This window comes from Psammomys obesus, unplaced genomic scaffold (assembly GCF_907164565.1).
Source record: "Psammomys obesus unplaced genomic scaffold, mPsaObe1.curated_primary_1811, whole genome shotgun sequence".
NCBI lineage: Eukaryota > Metazoa > Chordata > Mammalia > Rodentia > Muridae > Psammomys > Psammomys obesus.
Window position 1 is genome coordinate 8,438,544 of NW_026589137.1, and position 21,769 is coordinate 8,460,312.

At 37.9% G+C, this 21,769-nt stretch overlaps 1 protein-coding gene across 1 annotated transcript in view; it reads left to right on the top strand.

The window, feature by feature from the left end:
• Positions 1-304: 304 nt before the first annotated feature.
• Positions 305-21,769, top strand: part of Trpc5 (transient receptor potential cation channel subfamily C member 5) — a 375,446-nt gene continuing 353,981 nt past the window's right edge. The window contains exon 1 of the mRNA XM_055604931.1: positions 305-564. The gene's annotated coding sequence lies outside the window, so the exon portion shown is untranslated. The remainder of the gene's footprint in view (positions 565-21,769) is intronic.

Here is a 21,769-nt window from a genome sequence, read left to right on the forward strand (position 1 = left end):
ACACACACACACACACACACACACACACACACACACACACACACACACACACACACCGCACTCCTCTTCATACCAGGGTGCCAGCTATCCTCAATCTCTTGCTGTCTGCTTTTGGCTTCTCCCCTTGCTCTTATTGTTTGTGGCTTGCAGCGTGAAGGAGTGCCTGTGTTTTGAGGGGCTCACGTTGGGAGAGAGCTAAGAGAAGAAGAGCAAGGGAGAGCAGGGCAGGAGCTCCTGGGGAGCGAAGAGTTTAAGGCACTGGCAGAGGCAAAAAAAAAGGTGAGGGGGTCTGCCTAGCCAGCTGGAAGTTTAGCTGAAGATCAAACCAGGAAGCGCATGTACGCATGTACGAGTCCGTCCTGGGGCCCCTCTCAGTACCCTGATCTCTTTGCCTGTGCCTAAACCACCCACCCACTGGCAGCCTCCAGGCCAGGAATTGTCCCAGGTGGCTGGCTGTTCTTTGAGTGCCGCGGAAACCGAGTCCAGTAAGGCTGCCGCCCCACGCGCCCGCCCGGTTGCACTGACTCCAGAAAACACAAATCTGAAGAAACCACTTGGCCTGGGGTAAGTTGACAAGCGGCGAGGGTGCTGTCCTATTTGGTGCTGAAGAGCAGCAGTGAAATGAGGCTCCAGTGAAGGTGCTGAGCTGCTGCAGGCTGGAAAGGTGCTGGCTGGCTGGCTAGCTGGCTAGCTGTGGGCTGGGGTGGTGGGACACAAATGGAAAACAGCAACAGATTGTTTTGGGACACCTGGGAGAGACTTGCGGTGGATGAGGGAGACTTTAGGAGATTTCGGACATGATACTGTTGGCACCTACCAAAAACATCTTTTTCATGAACAACGTTCTCCTGAATCAGAGCATGGACGGTGATTTAATTGTTATTTCCCAGGAATACGTATTATGGTATTATGTCCCTAGCCAACCCCCCAAAGAACCAGCTCCCAGGCCTCTTCCAAAAGGGCCTGGGATGAGCATAAGAATAAAGATACTCAGTCTGGATGGACAGCCTCTTTGAACTGCAAAGAGCCAAGTGGCTGATAGAGGAAGAACCAGAGCTCTCATTTACCTTGCTGATTTTGTAACCTTCAAACTCAAGAGCTGAGCAGTTTAGATTACCTGGATTCCTCTATGGAGCCCATAAATGCAAATCGGGGCCAACAGTCAGATCTATGCTCTAGAGTGTGCACTTTGCTACACCATATACGACTGGGGCAAACAGCCCCAATCATGTTCCACACAGTCAAGTTCAGAGCTGAATTCACAGGTCCTGTCCTTCCTGCTGGGTCTAAGAGAAACAACTAGGAGGAGGTCTTTTTCCCCCTATTGCTAAGGTGGGATGTTTGGACCACAGCCATGCTCCTGGTGATAGCCAAGTGTTTGGCAATGTTATCACTCCCTTGTGAAAAGCCTGGAGACGGGGAAAACAGCCTGGAAGACAAAAATCCCTGAACTTTACCCGAGTTTATTGTATGCCTAGGAGAGGCAACTATTAATCAATAGTACTCTATTTAAAGATGGTGTGTTTTCCCTGGCTTCAAATGAGTAATAATTACTATATTCACAGAATACACAGACCTACTTGTCTATTGCAATATGGTTATCTTCATGGTATTTAGCTGGAATGACATGTTGATTTGTTATCCCAATATGTAGACCCAATTTCTTATTGTGTGCTTTTTGGATTTGGGGGTGTTCTACAGATGATCCATATCCGTTTCTCATCAAGTCTTAAAAGCTGAGATTTAAATGATGTTAAATAGTGCCTTTTATTAGTCTTGAAAATCTACTCAATTTAAAAGGCATGGTAATACATTCACAGAGTACCAAGGTACTTCCAAAGCAAATGTTTAGTATGAGAAAAGGTGAGCAATAAAAGTCTGCGAGGTTGAACAAAAAACTGAATGGCACGTGAACCCCAGGTTTTAGTTCCAGGGTGGTGCTGTTCTCATAAACTGTATACATACATACATACATACATATATATATATATATATATATATATATATATATATATATATATATATGTATATGTATATGTATATATATACTTAAGGGTTTTGTATCTATACAGATACAGTGATTTGGTTCTTTTGTGTGCACATATAGTTTTTCAAAGACCTCAATCATCCCCATACAGTCTGGACCCTATGTTTATGTAGAAGAGGGAAGGGGCCAAAAGTGTGCTTTTTGAAAGCATCTAGGCTCTTTAATTGAACTTTCTACTTATTAGATGCTACTGAAATATAATGAATTACCTACTCTCAACTTAGCAAACAAGGGAAACAGATACTGCATTAAATAGAACAGTTTATGTTGCATTAGGCAATTTGCTCTAATGCATACTGCTGAGAGACATAGAATGAGAATTGCTCAGGTACAACCTGAAAGGGTACCCATTCTGTTACAACCCACACCCACACCCACACCCGGTACAGATACGTTCATAAGGAAATCTCATGCAAATATCTTCTTGGATAGATTAAAATAGAAAGGACAAGATTACAGATGGGTAGAAAAGAACCAAGAGCTTTATAATTAGGGAAGGACACAAAGTATCAATAGGGATGAAGCACGAGGTGTTGGGTATTTGCTCTATTCTTGGTTATCTGCATATCCAGAAATTGTCCTGACCTGTGATTACTCAAGGAACAAGGAGATAGGGAGCTTCAAGTATTCAAAACCAATATAGACACACCTTTGTTGATACAGATTCACCTGGCTTTAAAATAAGCTTCAAGAGCAGACATGGATCAAATAATATTTGTCATCCTTTCCAGAAATAAGAGCTGTAATTCTGACTCTATTCATTTTAGACCTAACAACTAAAACAAGAATGGCACACAGAACCACAGAAGGCAGGGCCAGGAAATCAGAGATGTGGAATAAGAAAAAGACTAGGAGAGCCAAAGATGTTTGGAAACACATGGCCACAAAAGCATCCAGGTGTTTGCTTTGGCTAGGAATGGAATTAGTTCAGAAAAATCATCTCACATGTGAAGTGCTGTAAAACTGCCTGCAATTTGACTTGTAAACACTAAGCAAACAGTAACAGAATTCCTTAAAACCAGGGAATTGGGAACCTTGGAGAACATTTTCAGTGTTGCCCTCTCCTTTCACTCTTTAGCATGTTAAATTCCAGTCTGCTAGCCATTCAGGTGTTTAATTATCAAATGAATATTTCAAATGTGTCATGCTACTTCCAGCCTGCCTGATTCCAAATATTCTAATTTGTCTTTTGCCTGGGTCCTTTGCTGAAGAAAGAAAAACAAACCATTTTTGACTGATACATTTCTTCAAAACCTTATGTTTTCCCCTTAGAACACAATACTATTTAGGTGCCTTCTTCTAGCTGGTGGAAAATGGGCGCTTCTCATCCTACTTTAAGAAGTGCCCTGTGCCCCAAGATGTCACCAACACAATCCTTCCCAGTCATTTTCCATATTTTTTAAGGAACAGGTATGATCAATTTTGCAACCTAGATTCAGAAATAATGCCAGTCTAGGTAAAAGCAGAAGTTTAATATACCCCCCAAAAAAAGACTACAGTGAAGTTAGCCCTCATTTCTAGAGCTAAGGAGCTGATGGTCCTTCATATCATCCCCTCTAAAACTCACAGCCCTTTCCTCTGTTATTGGGCCCCTCAAGCTCTTTGTCTAATGAGACTAGCAGACCCATCCTGCCAGCAAGGAATGATTCCTGGATGACTCAGCTGTGGTCTCATAAGCAAACATGCATTTTACATCATCCTCAACTGAGTGAGAACATATTATTAAAAACAAATAAATGAGAGCTGGTGGGGGGTTCACAAAATTGCAGTTCACTGGGTCAAGGGAGTTTAGGAAGTTTAGGTTTGGTTTTTCATTTCTTACACAGTTGTCCCTTGGATACTGGCAGGCAGTGAAATTGCCCCCAGCAGTTTTACTTAGCAAAAGCAAGATAAAAATGGTGAGAAAAAGACAGGTGCAGTATCCTCACGTGTCTTATGGAGAAATCGGGACTTAGAGAATAGAAATAGCTTGCTTACCTCACAAAACTAGCTAGTGACAGAGCCAAAACAAGAACTCAGTACTATCTTCTCAGACTGAATAACTTTGATAAAGATCTCTGGAGATCTTTCCAAGAAACTGACTGGATTCTAAAAAAACAAATTTACAGTTATTACATTCTACTTTCTTCCCATATTTACAGTTGTGTTTTATATTTTATGTTATATCTAGATTATTTAGATTAAGACAAAATCTTACTCTATACCTTAGTGTGACCTTGAACTGTCAATCCTCCTTCCTCAATCAATCTCATTATTACAGAGATTCCAGGCATCCTTTCTGTAACAGCCAACTGTTATCGCCTTACCTCTGCAACTCATTTTCTCACTTTTCACCTCTCGAAACACACAAAGGGACTGTTGAGATGTTTTAGCTGCTAAAGGTACTTGGCAACAAACCTGACAACTCAAGTTAAATTCCCAGGACACATGTTAGAAAGAACTGAAGAACTGACTTCCACAGTTCTCTTACCTGCATATCCATACAGTAGTATATATACTACTGTATATATACTGTATATATATATATATACTGTATATATACTGCAAATATACAGATGGAATACATTTAAATCTCTCTCTCTCTCTCTCCACACATACACACACACACACACACACATAGAGAAAGAGAGAGGAGCTTTGTCTTGTCAGTAAAAAAATAATGCTGCAAATACCCACAACTCTTATTCAGGAAGAGGTCAAGGCTGAAATAACATTAACATGTTTGCAGCCAAATAATCTGCAGAATGAAAGAATTACAATTATTTTGCTCTTCATATTGTAATAAGTGGGAGATGATTTGTGTAAAATAAATGCTGTAGGTAAAATAAATATAAATATAAATGTATTTTTAATCTGAACCATTGACCTTGTGAAATCCCCCCAAATGAGGCAAACATATTATATATAAAGCCCTATCTAGGCTTTTATGATGATGTCTTCAAAGAGCAAACATTTGACATAGATGAAAAATACATTGCTCTATCATCATATTTTACAAAGATGAGCAATAGCAAGAATTAATACCTACATGGTACATAGTTATTTGCCATTTCCATGCAATAGCTCATTTAAACTTTCCCCAAAACATCATGAAATAAATACATTATCACTTTTGTTTTATAGATGAAACATTATCTGAAGCTCAAAGGAATGACACACTATGCCTATTTTAAATGCTTAAATGACTTAGTTGTGTACTATACCTGTCACTGTTTTACAGGATAATAATAGTGACTCCTACTTCATCCTCACCCATAGTAATACTCACTTGTTCATTTTACTCACCTGGGAAATTTGGTAGGAATAATAGATGTAAACTCCAATAAAATCTCTGTGCACTTGGTTCTGTAAAGACTGAAATAGCATATGTAATTTCTATAACTTAATCGTAAATACACAGATGCAGATCACAGTCTTTGAGTTCCGGTCTTTTGATATGTATGACATCAAGATCCTGTTGGAACTGAGGATGCACAGCCTGCTTTGACTTTCCAAGAAGATCACATTATTGTGACATTAGTAATTTTATACCCTACAGATAGCTAATTTCTAAGATGTCCATGACCACAATAATCAATACACATTTTATAAAAGTGTTGAGCATCTTTGTATTAACTTTCTATTTCTGCTACAAAAATATGCATTTGCTTATTAATTTAGTATAGTTATTAATTTGAAACAATTTAGATTTGTTATTGTTCACATCGTTTTTCAGTTCAGTATGTAGAAATCTGCTATGAAGCTCGCTAGGCTAAAATCAAGGGATCAGCAGGAATGTATTCTCTTCTGGAAATTTTTGGGGAAATATCAGTTCCATTGCTTATCCAGGTTATCTTGCAACAGTTTACTTCCTTGAGTGTAGGTCTGAGAACCAGAGTGCTTTGATGGCATTCAAGGGAAGTCCTTCCTAACTACTAGAGGCCACTCATGTTCCTCAGTCTCCTTCTTCAAAACCAGTGAGAGCAAGCTGAGTGCCATCACATTTGTAACCCTCACTCTTCTTTACCTGTATCTCTCACTAACTCTTTTCTTTCCTCTTCCATTTTATTTAAAAGTTTATTCACAAGTGACATTCATATAAAGTAGGAGATAAAATGTGATGTTTTTGTTTTTTGCATTCATTGGGAATTAATTAACTGAGGGTGAAGAGTATATATATCTTCTTCAGCTTCTTTCATATTTGTATGGCAGATACATTCAAATTAATCATGTCTAACTAACAACTTTACTATTTCTCAAATCCAATTTGAGTTGAGGCAGGGTGTTACACTGATTTTATGCAGAAAATCCAGGTTAATCTCTGTATTTTAAAGACTACTAGTTAGTAATTTAAGGGTCTCTGAAAACCCCCCTCGGCATATAACAGAACACACTTACAGGTTCTGAGGGTAAAGTTATTGGTGTGTTTGGGAGACCACAACCTATCTAACACAATCTTCTCTGTACTGAGTAATACAATACATGATAGTAAATTATTGTGATCACAATTTATTTAGTAAGCCTTACTCCCATTTAGCAAGTGAAGAAGGAGGAACAGGAAGGTAACAGAATGCATCATACATGGTTATTAAATTATACGGGATTATAAACACATTTATCTTACTTTAAATCTTATATTTCTACCTTTGGCCTGTATTATACTGTCTCTTTATTATCAAAAAGCTCTTTGACTGTAATGATTGTTTTATTTTATAATATTGGGGATTATATTTTCATCATAGTTTTAGTTGTCAAAGACCAATTTCAGTCTGAAAATATTAGCTGAAACTTTCCAAAAACAAATAATTAATAAAATTTTGATGATGTAGATAGAAGGGGAGGAGGACCTCCCCTATCCATGGACTTGGAGAGTGGCATAGGAGGAGATGAGGGAGAGAAGGTAGGATTGGGAGGGGGGGGGTCTACATCTGGGATACAAAGTGATTAAACCGTAATTAATATAAAAAATAAAAAATTAATAAAAAAGAAAAAAATGGATGATGTACCCTTCTGAGTAGTGTAATGACATTTTATTCTGTCCTGATCCACTCTGCCCAGGACCCGAATCATCCTTCAGTCTAACACATTAACATAGATACACTATCCAACCACTAGTCATTTAGTGGCCATCACATTATCAAACTTACCACAGTGTTTGCATATAAATAACATTTGCATATTAGTCTACATTAGCCCACAATTCCTATGACAGACACATTTTGTATTATCACATAGAAATATTATCATCTTACAACATCACAGGAATGAACATGAATATAATTCAAGAAAATACCTTGAAAGACAGAGACAATATACAGATGATTTCCATTATAGGACTTTATAGTTATTCTATTTTATCATTCATTGATTATGTCAGTCTCCTACTGTGACTTAATTACAAGTTTTTAAGAAGGCAGAAAAAATGTATTTATTTCTTTAAAATTTTTTAAAGATTTATTTATGTATTTTATGTGTACAAATGTTTAGCCTGTATGTCTATATGTGCACCACATGTGTGTCTAGTGCCAGAGTAAGTCAGAAGAGAGTTTCAGATTCACTGGTACTAGAGTTACATATAGTTGTGAGCCACCATATGGGTACTGGGAAGGAAATCGAATTTGAGTCCTCTACAAGAGCAATAATCACTCAGAAACATTGAACTCCATCAACCTCTAAATTACAAGCTTAACTTAATCATACATAAGTATGTATAAGAACAGATCATAGTATAAATAAATTTCAATTCTGTCTATAGTTTCATACACCCACTAAAGGTCTAAGAATTTCTTGCCCACGGATAAGCAGAGTTACTAATTTCTGCATCATTGTAACTAGCTACCTAACAGGAAGGGAAAAGAGGTTTATTGGGGCCTATGATTTGAGACACTTTATGGCAAGGAAGACACTGTGACTATGTAGAAACAGGATCATGCATCAGCTGTTGTTGGAAAAAGAAAGGCATAGATGCCAAAAAATGGCAGGCTTTCTCCTTTTTCCTTTCTTATGCAGTGTGAACCCCCAATTCATGGAATGCTACACCTGTGTTTAGAGTAGTTTCTTTTCCCCCTTCTCAGTTAAATTTAGGGAAGTGTCCTCCATGTCATTCCTAGAAGTGTGTCTTGTAAGTAATTCTAAATTCTGTCTAGTTGACTATGAAAACTAATCAACACACAGTAGGAGTAGCACTCCTATATTTTTCTTGTTTTCTCTTCTTTATGTTCCATTGTGCTCAGGAAGAACCGTAGGGTTTTGTGTATGCTAATCAAAGGCTCTATACGGAACCACATCTCCAGACTTTTATCTTCCTTATTAAAAATTTTAAATAGTTAATTCATGCCTGTGGTTCAAAAATCGAATGTATTCAATGAAAACTTCATTCCCACTCTATTTACCATCTGTGTAGCTGCCATCACTCGTATCCATTTTATTTGTTTTCATCTAAAACTTCTGAATGAAAATATAAGCAACTATGAATAGAAAGAATTTGTGACACAACAAACTGTAGCTCTAGTCCAATTTTTCTTTTGTTGTGTCGCAACAAAAGAAACATTCATCAATGTTAAGGGTCAACGAATTAGGTTCATTAGCCAACCAACCAGTGATCTCACTAAGTTTCTACACTTGGTTATAGACTCTTTAGATCCACAACGATCACCTAAATAGCCTGAATATTGATTATAATTCGAAATGACTCATTTTTTTTGTTTTCTGTCAATTTTATGTAGTTCATTACACAGTGCCATGATTTCAGAAATTGGTATAGGGAAAGAGAAAAATGGGATGGAATAAGAAAAATAAGGATGAGGATGAAGACAAGAACAGGAAGAAGAGATGAGCAGGAGGTCCACAATGTATAGTAGATGAACTCTTAAGAGTTCATTACATATATATAGTTTTGTTACAGCAAAGTTTAATACCTTATTTGTTAATTGTCTTTGAAAACATGACACATTTCTCTCTCATCTTGTAGAAGAACGGACAACTTTTACATAATTATCAACATTAAAACAGCTTATCACATAGCTGGGTAGCATCTAGTATAGAGATGGACACAAAAAAAATTAGGCTTTGAGTAAATCTGATAACAAAAATCAGCGTACCAGAGACAACTACATTTTCATTTTTATTGTAAATATTTGTCTTTAGCTGTAAATTCGGGACCTCTTCCTCTCGATGTTAGTAGAATGTGATGGACATGAATCTTCTAACAAAAAACAACATTCTGTTATTTTTTTCTGACTTTCTATACTTCAAACCAGTGTTTTTTAATCTATTGGCAATGATTGTTAATGTTCTATTTTTTATTAGTCAATAGTGAGTATTTTAAATAAAATAGAACAAAACATAAAAATGTGAATACTAAATCATAAGAGTAAACACTATTTTGTAAAACTTTTTCTTTTTCAGTAACATACATGTTTGAATGGAATATGTATGTGTGTGTATGTATACATGCATGCCCATGTTGATATACTGAGCAAATGAAAAATATTTTTCTTACTGTTGGTTACTGGTAGAAAACTTTATCAACATTCTTTAAAATGCTTGAAACCATTAGCAGATGTTATAAATATTCTAAATCCTCATAAATAAATGAATCATTTTCCTTCTTGAAAACTTGACCTTTCTTAACATATTCTTCTTTGTAGAAGAGGACTCCACACTGTCTGTTCCTTGATATATTAGTTCCTTTTCTCACTGTAGTGGGAAGGCTCAAAGGGTAGCAAATTTCTAAAGAAAATTTAAGAAACTCAATAGAAACTGGCCTTATTTTGTACTGTGATGCATGAACATCTTGGGATTTGTTATATATCAGAATTTGGACCTGAACTTCCGAGATGTCACTTTCATTGGTATCTCATAGACACAGTGCTCAGGGTACCCTAGCTAGTACTGACTGTGGGCTGAAAGTCTCAAGTTTACATAAAATATTTAAACTCAAGAGCTTTTTGACTCTGCTGTCATCTTCAATGGTCATCTCCAGAAACTTTTCCAGAATTAGAAACTTTAATCTGATGTGAAAGACCAAATGATGACAAAAGATTGACAACAGAAGTTAAAAATCATATTGCAGGATCAGAGCAGAAGAAGATCAAGGCAGTGGTATGAGTAAATAAAAGCATCCAGAGATCTTGCTGTGGCAAATGATAGGTTTTCCCACATTAATTGTGGTGCAATCAGGCCAAGAGAGAGAAAATTGAAAAAGCTAGCAGAAAAAGAGGACAGGGTTTAAACGCAATTAAATTTTCAGTCGTCTGAGGGGGTTATTGATACCTTATTTTTAATCAAACAACAAAATTTTCACCAATATAAACTTGTGCCTAAAAGAGCACCCTGTGGAAATCAAACATGTGCATTCATCCCTTTTCCAACAGAAACACACCAAATGGCCAAAAGTGAGACAGATGACAGGAAAAAAACATGGGATGAGATATTAGTGTGTTTGGGTAGGGCATTGAAGCTTAAGCTCTCCATGGAAATTAATACAGTTATACTTCTAGAGCACATGGTTATTACATTTGCTGTGGTAAGATTGCAGAAGGCTTTATGTATAAAGCTGAGGTTGGATATAAGTTAGTGGATGTAAGGTCGATAAAAAACAACTTGGAGATAGGAGATGAAAGAGTGAGTATTCTGAAGTATTTCACTATTCCAGAAATTTTGGGGAGGGGAAGCAAGCATACCAACTGGGAGTGAATTACAGAATTCTAAGGACAAAAGGTAGCACTGTAGTTAAGTGGAGAATCAAGGTACAAACCCATATGGCTGATTCTGGCTCTGTCACCTTATTATCTATGAAAAGATAATAATAAAAATATCTACCTTACAAGAGTTAGAGGTTGGAGTGAGCTTACATATTCAAGGTATTCAGCCAACTGCCTACCAATGTTATTTTTTTTAATTGACATTGTTGGTATGTAGTGGTAAACCTAAAAAGGGTGGAATATAAAAATACTACAAACTATAGATAAGTTGCAATAAATGATTGCATTGTATGATAAAATTAGTCAAATATTACTGTAATTTTTAGTTTCCATGTGATACCTTTTCTCATGTCTGTGATAAATTACTCTGGCCTAAGCAACTTAAAAAATAAGGAGTTTCTTTTCGGCTCACAGTTCAAGAGGACTGACTACCATGGCAAGGAAGTCATGGTGTTTGAGAATGCTGGTCACATAAGTTCAGTCAGTAACCTGTGAGTGTTGAATGCTAATGTTTAGCTCACTTCCTCTTTAATATGCAGTTTGGACTCTAGTCCATGTAATTTTTCCATTCACATACCACAAAGAGAGGTTTATTCCCTAGATGATTTTAGATGAATGATAGCCAGTGTTAACCATTGTAAGTCCACCTCTTGTCACCCAACCATACATATAATTTTTAAGCCTTACTATCCCACCCTTATTTCAATAGGCTCATAGCTGTGTCATAATATAAAATGTGTTCAGTTCAACCTCAAATGACCCCAGAGTCCTTAACAGTCCAAACACTGTTCCAATGTCTCTTCTGGGACTCAAGGTAATTTTTTTTCATATGAACATCTACATAATAAAAAATGTTACATAGTTACAATCAACAATTGCACAGAGTAAATATTCCCATTATAAAATAGGGGAATGGAGACATAGAAAGGAAATATCAAACCAAGGCAAAATTGAAACCCAGTGAGGTCCAAACTCCTGCAGCTCTGTGTTCATTATCTGGGTCTTAGGCTAGGCTTTTCTGTACTCCAAAGCCATTGAATCCACCCGTACACCCCCTCTAACTCTGTCAACTGTAGCACATATAACATCTCTCTCCGGTTTATTCCAGTTCAGACCAGCAGCATTTAAAACAAACAAACAAACAAAAAAAAAAAACAAAAAAACAAGTGTCTCAAGATTCTGTCATCTCCAGTGTCCTAAGATGTCTGCCTGAACGTATGCTTCACCTTCACGGCATCACAAATAGCCTCTCAGGGCTTCCTGGTAGTGACCCTGATCTTACCACACATTGTCTTGGAATGGGGGCTATTTAAAATCTTGGAATATGATTCCATGATACCCTCAATCTTGTGTCTTTTATGCCTGTAAAGCTAGTGTGATATAGATAGCACTTCCAAGTCCTGCAGTTAGGTTGAGGTATAGGCAGTTCTTTGGACCAGAGTGGTAGCAGCTTCTATATGCCTAACAGCAGTTTGTGGGCATCCTTTGTTCAGGTTTTTCTCCCATTAAATAAATATCCATTTTCACAAAGTGAAGTCATTGATGGGTGGAATTCTACCTTCATGAATTTTCCTCTTGTCCCAATGAAAAAAGTGCAGTTTCTCTTTATTAAAGAGAAGTTTGCTTTCTCACCCTTATTTTGGTGTCTGCAATTTTAAACTTATTCTCAAATTTCTCAGACAACCTCATGTCTTTATTTTTTCCTTTTTTTTTGTTCTCTTTCACTACAGTTCTGAGTGAGAGCAGTAAGCAGTAGTAGCTATCTTAAAATTTCCTCCACCAAAATTTAAGTTCATTACATTTGAATTTAGCCTCATGAACTGCTGAAAATTCCTGAGACAGCCTTATACTTTCAATATTTCTTTCCTGCATTCTGGTATAGCAAACTTCCACCAAAACAGTCCATTATGGTCTGATTACATAACAGGAACTTTTGTAACCCAAAGTTCTAAATTTCTCTTTCTTCTGAAAACCAGTTCCATAGGCCGAAGAAACACATGATCAGCTTCATCACAGAAACATCAGATAAAAAAACAAAAACAAAAATAAAAACAAAACAAAACACCAAAGTTTCATTTTAGTATCCACTTTGGACACAGTGAGACATTCTACTGAAAACGGCCAAAGAAACTTTAGAACTTTTGAAATATAACATTGGGATTCCAGAAAAGAGGTTAAAGAATTGAGGAGAAATTTGGTGAGGTGATAAACATCATGTTATACAATTTTATCTCTGAAAAATAGACATTTGTGAGAGATGCATGGTAAAGTATGAAATGTGCAATAGTGGAATTCAAATGTAAAATGTAAGTTTTCATTGTTAGTAGGGAGTGGAGAAATGACTCAGCAGTAAGAGCACTTGCCGCTCTTACAGAGGACCTGGGTTTGAATCCCAGCACCCACAGGATGGTTTATTCCCATCCAGTTCCAGAGGATTGGAGGACTTCTTTTGGCCTCCTGGAGCCCTGCTGCATGTGCTACATGTCCATACTAGCAGGCAAAAGATCACACACAGAAGAAAAAAGAAAAAATACATTTTTTATTTTTTTATTAATTACACTTTATTCACTTTGTATACCCCCTATAAGCCCCTCCTTCCTCCCCTCCCGATCCCATCCTCCCTCCCCCTTCTTCACGCATGCCCTTTCCCAAGTCCACTGATAAGGGAGGTCCTTCTCTCCTTCCTTCTGAACTCAGTCTATCAGATGTCGTCAGGAGTGGCTGCATTGTCATCTTCTGTAGTCTGGTAAGGCTGCTCCCCCCTCAGGGAGAGGTGATCAAAGAACAGGCCAATCAGATTATGTCAGAGGCAGTCTGTCTTCCCATTACTATGTAACCCACTTGGACACTAAACTGGCATGGGCTACATCTGTGCAGGGGTTCTAGGTTATCTCCATGCATGCTACTTGGTAGGAGTATGAGTCTCTGGGAAGACCCCTGTGTTCAAATTTCTGGTTCTGTTTCTCTCCTTGTGGAGTTTCTGTCCTCTCCAGATCTTACTATTTCCCACTTCTTACATAAGATTCCATGAACACTGCCCAACAGTTGGCCATAAGTCTCAGCATCTGCTTTGATAGTCTGCAGGGCAGAGCCTTTCAGAGGCCCTCCATGACAGCTTTCTAGCTTCTTTCCTGTTTTCTTCTTCTTCTGATGTCCTTCCTCTTTGCCTTTTGGGATGGGGACTGAGCATTTTAGTCAGGGTCCTCTCTCTTGCTTAGTTTCTTTAGATGTACGGATTTTAGTAGGTTTATCCTATATTATATGTCTATATGAGTGAGTATAAACCTTGTGTGTCTTTCTGCTTCTGGGACAGTTCACTCAGCATGATCCTTTCCAGGTCCCACCATTTACCTGCAAATTTCATGATTTCCTTATTTTTCATTGCTGTGTAGTATTCCATTGTGTAGATGTACCAAATTTCTGCATCCATTCTTCAGATGAGGGGCATCTGAACGTCATTAGCCATCAGGGAAATGCAAATCAAAACGACCTTGAGATTTCACCTTACACCCATCAGAATGGCCAAGATGAAAAACTCAAGTGACAACACATGCTGGAGAGGTTGTGGAGAAAGGGGAACCCTCCTGCACTGCTGGTGGGAATGTAAACTTGTACAACCACTCTGGAAATCAATTTAGTGCTTTCTCAGTTGAGGAAGAGCAACTAGGAATAGCACTTCCTCAAGACCCAGCCATACCACTCCTAGGCATATATCCAAAAAAGGCTCAATTACACATTAAGGACATTTGCTCAACCATGTTTGTAGCAGCTTTATTTGTAATAGCCAGAAGCTGGAAACAGCCCAGTTGCCCCTCAACTGAAAAAAATACATTTTTTTAAAAGATGTGTTATTTTATTGATTTGAGAATTCATGAGGTCTTCAGACATGTTTTCGAACTTGAATGATGGATGAAATTTGCAGATGTATTAGGAGTACTATTCAGATAAGAATAATTGTGTAGTTCCCGCCCCCTCCAGCTCTTACTATTTCCCACTTCTTACATAAAATTACATTCACTCTGCCCATCAGTTGGCCATCAGGCTCAGCATCTGCTTTGACAGTCTATATGGGAACTCCACAAGGAGAGCAACAGAACAAGATAATTTGAACACAGGGAACTTCCCAGAGACTCATACTCCAACCAAGGACTATTCGTGGAGATAACCTAGAACCCCTGCACAGATGTAGCCCTTGGCAGTTTAGTGTCCAAGTGAGTTACATAGTAATGGGAAGAGGGACTGCCTTTGACATAATCTGATTGGCCTGCTCGTTGATCACCTCCCCCTGAGGGGGAAGCAGCCTTACCAGGCCACAGTAGAGGACAATGCAGCCACTTTTGATGAGAACTGATAGACTAAGATCAGAAAGGAGAGGAGAACCTCCCCTATCAGTGGACTTGGGGAGTGGCAAGCATGCAGAAAGGGGAGAGAGGGTGGGATCGGGAGGGGAGGAGGGAGAGGCTTATGGGGGGATACAAAATGAATAAAGTGTAATTAATAAAAAATTAAAAAAAGAATAATTGTGTAATAAAATATGAGGTGTCAAATAGGTATGTGATTTTTTTTATTTTCTTCACAATTTATTCATTATATATCCTGATTGAACTGCCCTCCCTCAACTCCTCCAGTCTCATCTTCCCTCCCTCTTCCCCTCATCCCTTTCCCCTAGTCCACTGGAAGGGGGAGTTCTCCACTGTTGCCATCTGCCCATAGCTTGTTAAGTCTCATCAGGACTGCTTAGATCTTCTTCCTCCATGACCTGGCAAGGTTGCATCATCAGGGGCAATAGATCAGAGAGCAGTCAAATGAGTTCATGATAGAGGCAATCCCTGCTCCCTTTACTCAGAGATCCACATTGACAGTGAGCTGCCAAAGGACTACATCTGAGCAGGGGGTTTAGGTCCTTTCCATGTATGGTCCTCTCTTGGTGCATCAGTCTCTGCAGGACACCCTGGGCTCAGATCTTTTAGTTTTGTTGGTTGCCTTGTGGGGGTCCTCTTCCCTCCATATCCCTCTAATCCCATCCCTCTCTTCCTACATAAAGCTCCATGATCTCTTTCCAAAGTTTGGTCCTGAGTCTCAGCATCTTCTTCAAACCCCTGTTTGGTGAATCCTCTCAGAGAACCCTCTGCAGTAGACTCCTATCCTGTTTCCTCTATTCCACTGCTTCTAGTGTCTATCCTGTTTGCCATTCTGAATGAGATTGAAGCATCCTCCCTAAGGTCTTCATTAGTATTCATCTTATTTATGTGTGTAGATGGCTACCCTATATCATATTGCTAATATCCACTTATTAATGAGTATATACCATGCCTGTCTTTCTGTTTCTAGGTTACCTCACTCAGAATGATCTCTTCTAGTTCCATCCATTTACCTGCAAATTTCTTGATTTCCTTGTTTTTAAATGCTTAGTAGTATTCCATTATGTACATGTACCACAATTTCTGCATCCATTCCTCTGTTGAGGGACATCTAAGATGGTTCCAGATTCTGGCTATTAAAAATAAAGTTGCTACAAACATGGTTGAGCAAATGTCCTTATTGTGTAATTGAGCCTTTTTTTGGATATATGCCTAGGAGTGGTATGGCTGGATCTTGAGGAAGTGTTATTCCTAATTGTCTGAGAAAGCGCCAGATTGATTTCCAGAGTGGTTGTACCAGTTTACATTCCCACCAGCAGTGGAGAAGGATTCCCCTTTCTCCACAACCTCTCCAGCATGTGTTGTCCCTTGAGTTTTTCATCTTGGCCATTCTGATGGGTGTAAGGTGAAATCTCAAGGTCGTTTTGATTTGCATTTCCCTAATGGCTAATGATGTCGAGCATTTCTTTAAGTGTTTCTCTGCCATTCGATATTGTAAGATGTGGGAAATAGTAAGAGCTGGAGAGGATGGGAACCCCACAAGGAGAGCAACATAACCAGAAAATTTGAACACAGGGAACTTCCCAGAGAAGTCATACTCCAACCAAGGACTATTCATGGAGATAACCTGGAACCCCTGCACAGATGTAGCCCATGGCATTTCAGTGCCCAAGTGGGTTACATAGTAAAGGGAAGAGGGACTGCCTCTGACATAATCTGATTGGCCTGCTCTTTCATCACCTCCTCCTGAGGGGGGAGCAGCCTTACCAGGCCACAGAAGATGACAGTGCAGCCACTCCTGATGTGATCTGATAGACTAAGATCAGAAGGAAGGAGAAGAGGACCTCCCCTTTCAGTGGACTTGGGAAGGGGCTTATGTGAAGAAAGGAGAGGCAGGATGGGAGTGAGAAGGGAGGAGGGAGGGGTTTATGGGGGGGATACAAAGTGAATAAAGTGTAATTAATACAAAATAAAATAAAATAAAGTTGCTATGAACATAGGTGAGCAAATGTCCTTATTGAATGGTGAGACATTTCTTGGGGTACATGCCCAGGAGAAGTATAGCTGGATCTTGTAGTAGTTCTATTCCCAATTTTCTGAGATAGTGCCAGATTGATTTCTGTACTCCATTTTTTAATTTGTTTATTTGGTTTGGTGGCCTCTAATTTCTTGAATTCTATATATATTCTGGATATTAGTACTCTATTGGATGTAAGGTTGATGAAGATCTTTCCCCAGTCTGTAGGCTGTTATTTTGTTTTTATGACAGTGTCCTTTGCTTTACATAGGCTTTTCGGTTTCACGAGGTCCCATTTATTAACTGTAGATCTAAGAACTTGAGCTCTTGGTGTTATTTTAGGAAATTCTCTCCTGTGCCAATGAGTTCAAGGCCCTTCCCCAATATTTCTTCAAAGAGATTTAGAGTATCTGGTTTTCTTTTGAGATCTTTGACCCACTTGGACTTTAATTTTGTGAAGGGTGATAGATATGGTTCTATTTGTATTTTTATACTTGTGGACTTGCAGTTAGACCAGCACCATTTGTTGAAGATGCTATCTTTTTTTCATTGTATGGTTTTGGCATCTTTGTCTAAAATCAGATGTCAATAGGTGTGTGGGTTCAGGTCTAGGTCTTTATTTGATTCCATTGATAAACCATTCTGTTTCTATGCCAGTACCATGCAGTTTTTATTACTGTTGCTCTAGTACAGCTTGAGGTTAGGTATGGCAATACCTCCAGAAGATCTGTTATTGTAGAGGATTGTTTTAGTGATTCTGTATTTCTTGTTATTCCATATAAAGTTTAGAATTTTTCTCTTAAGGTTTGTAAAAAGTTGTGTTGGTAACTTGATGGGAATTGCATTGAATCTGTAGATTGCTTTTGGTAAGAAGGCCATATTTACTATGTTAATCCTGCCAAGCCATGAGCATGAGAGATCTTTCCATCTTATGATATCTTCTTCAATTTCTTTCTTCAGAGACTTGAAGTTGTTTTTATACAAGTCTTTGACTTTCTTGGTTAGAATCACACCAAGGTACTTTATGTCCTTTGTGGCTATGGTAAAGGGTGTTGTTTCCCTAATTTCTTTCTCATCCCTTTTGTCTTTTGTATACAGGAGGGCTACTGATTTTTTTTTTTGAGTTAATTTTATATCCAGCCACTTTGCTGAAATTGTTTATCAGCTGAAGGAGTACTGTGGTTGAATTTGGGGGATCATTCATGTATACTATCATGTCATTTGCAAATAGTGATAATTTGACTTCTTTTCGATTTGAATCCCCTTGATCTCCTTTAATTGTCTTATTGCTATAGAAAGACTTCAAAAACTGTGTTGAAGAGATATGCAGAGAGTGGGCAGCCTTGCCTTGTCTCTGAATTCACTGGGATTGATTTGAGTTTCTCTTTGTTTAGTTTGATGTTGGCTATAGGCTTGCTGTATATTGCTTCTACTAGGTTTAGATAAGTGCCTTGTATCCCTGTTCACTACAGCACTTTAAACATGAATGAGTGTTGGATTTTATCAAATGCCTTTTCAGTTTCTAAGGAGATGATCATGCTTTTTTTTTTTTTAATTTCAGATTGGTTTTATGATGGATTACACTAATGGATTTCCATGTACTGAACCTCCCCTGCATATTTGGGTTGAAGCCTACTGAATACATGGTCATGGTGGATGATATTTTTGATGTATTCTTGGATTCAGTTTCGGAATATTTTGATGAGTATTTGTGCATCAATGATCATAAGGGAAACTGGCCTGAAAATCACTTTCTTTGTCTGGTCTTTGTGAGGTTTAGGTATCAAAGTGATTGTGGCTTCATAGAAAGAGGTTGGTAACATTCCTTCTGTTTACATTTTGTGGAATAGTTTGAAGAGTATTGGTATTAGCTCTTCTTTCAAAGTCTGGTAGAACTCTACACAGAAACCATCAAGCACTGCGATTTTTTTAGATGGGAGATTTTGATGACTGCTTCTATTTCCTTAGGGAATATAGCATTATTTAATTTCTTTATCTGGTCTTCATTCACCTTTGGTAAGTGGAATTGATCAAGAAAATTGACCATTTTATTTAGGTTTTCAAATTTTGTGGTGTATAGTTTTTTGAAGTAAGATCTAATGATTGTTTGGATTTCCTCAGTGTCTGTTGTTATATCCCCCTTTTAATTTGTGATTTTTTTTGATTGGGATAATGTCTCTCTGCCTTTTGGTTAGTTTGGCTAAGGGTTTCTCTGTCTTGTTGATTTTCTGAAAGAACCAGCTCTTGGTTTCTTTCATCCTTTGAATTATTCTCTTTGTTTCTACTTTATTCATTGCAGCACTTATTCCCAGCTATCTACTCCTTTTGGGTGTGTCTGCTTCTCCCCTCCCCCAGGGCTTTTAGTTGAGCCATTAATTTGCTTGTATGAGATGTTTTGAATTTCTTCTTGAAGGCAATTAGTGCTATGAACTTTCCTCTTATCCCTGCTTTCATTATGTCCCATAAGTTGGGGTATGGTGTGCTTCATTTTCATTGAATTCTAGGAAGCCTTAATTTCTTTCATTATTTCTTCCCTGACCCAGCTCAGTGAGTAGAGTGTTGTTCACTTTCCATTTGTCTGTAGGCTTTTTGCTATTCCTGTTGTCGTTGAGGTCCAGCTTTAATCGATGGTGGTCTGATACGATACAAAGAATAATTTCAATCATTTTGTATCTGTTGAGGCTTGCTTTGTGACCAAGTATATGGTCTATTTTGGAGAAGGTTCCATGAGTTGTTGAGAAGAAGGTAAATTCTTTTTTGTTTGGGTGAAAAGTTCTGTAGATGTCTGTTAGGTCCATTTGATTCATTTCATATGTTATTGTCATTGTTTCTTTGTCTAGTTTCTGTTTTGTTAACCTGTCCCTAGTTGAGATTGGGGTTTTGAAGTTTCCCACTATTAACGTGTGGGGAATCTATGTGTTGTTTAAGCTTTATTAAAGTCTCTTTTACAAATGTGGGTGTTCTTGTATTTGGGGCATAGATGTTCAGAATAGTGAAGTCTTCTTGTTGGAATTTTCTTTTGATGAGTTTGAAGTGTTCTTCCCCATCTCTTTTGGTTAAATTTGATTGAAAGTCTATTTTATTGTATATTTGAATATCTACTCCTGCTTGCTTCTTGGGTCTATTTGCTGGAAAACTGTCTTCCAGCCCTTTACTGTCATGCAATGCCTATCTTTTTGACTTAGGTATGTTTCTTGTATGCCACAGATTGTTGGGTCTTATTTAAGCATCCATGCTGTTAGTGTGTGTCTTTTTATTGGAGAGTTGAGTCCACTGATGTTGAGAGATATTAATGACGAGTTGCTGGTAGATCCTTTTATTTTTATGTTGGTTGTGGTAGTGTGTTTGTGTGCTTGGCTACTTTTAGTTTTGCTATAGTGAGATTATTTATTTCCTCTGTTTTCCTGAATGTAGTTAGCTTTATTGGGTTGTATTTTTCCTTCTATTATCTTCTGTAATTTTGGATTTGTGGGTAGGTGTTATTTAAATTTGTTTTTGTCATTGACTATCTTGTTTTCTCTATCTATGATAATTGAGAGTTTTGCTAGGTATAGTACTCTGGGTTGACATCTGTGCTCTCTTAGGGTCTGCATGACTTCCATCAAGGTCCTCTGGTTTTCATAGTCTCTGTTGAGAAGTCAGGTGTGATTCTGATGGTTTTTCATTATATATTATTTGGGCTTTCCCTTGCATCTTTTAGTATTTTTTTTCTATGTTCTATATACTTACTGTTTTGATTATTATGTGGTGGGAGGATTTTTTTTTTTTTTGGTCTAATCTATTAGGTGTTCTGTAGGCCTCTTGTATGCTTATTGACCTCTCCTTTAAATTGGGGAAATTTTCTTCTATGATTTTGTTGAACATATTTTCTGGGCATTGGAAACAGGAATCTTTTTTTCCCTCTATTCCTATTATTCTTAGGTTTCATCTTTTCATGTTGTTTTGAATTTCTTGGATCGTTTGTATCAGGAATATTTCAGGTTTAAGATTTTCTTTGACAGATACATCTATTTCTTCCATTGTATCTTCCACACTTGAGACTCTTTCTTCCATCTCTTGTGGTCTGCTGGTTGTGCTTACCTCTGTAGTTCCTTTTCCTTCCTTAAGTTCTTCCTCTCTATGATTTCCTCCCTTTGTGTTTTCTTTAATTTTTCCAACTGTCTTCAGATCTTGAACTGCTCTTTGATTTCCTTCACCTGTCTGACTGTATATTCCTACTTTTCCTTCAATTCTTTCACCTGTTTGTTGAACATTCCTCTGTTTATTTTATTTCTTTCAGTGATTTAATTATTTCCTTTCTAAAGGCCACAAACTGTTTGGCTGCATCTTTACAGATGTATTTCTTTATGGATGGCCATAATCTGTTTAACTTTATCTTCCTCTATATTTGTATGCATTTTATTTGTTTCCTCTGTTATCCTCTTGATAAGCATTAATGTAAGGTCTCCTTCTTGAATTTCACTTATGTTAGGGTGTCCAGGGTTACTTGTCGCTTGATAACTGGATTGTGGAGATGCCATATTGCTTTGACTTTTGTTGGTTGTGCTTTATGCTGTCCTGCACCCATCTGGCTGTGTCAAGTATTGGCTGTTACTTTCTCTTGCTTGCTGGTATCCTGTGTTTGGGAGAATCCTCTTGGCAGGAAGTTGGTTGTTCCTGA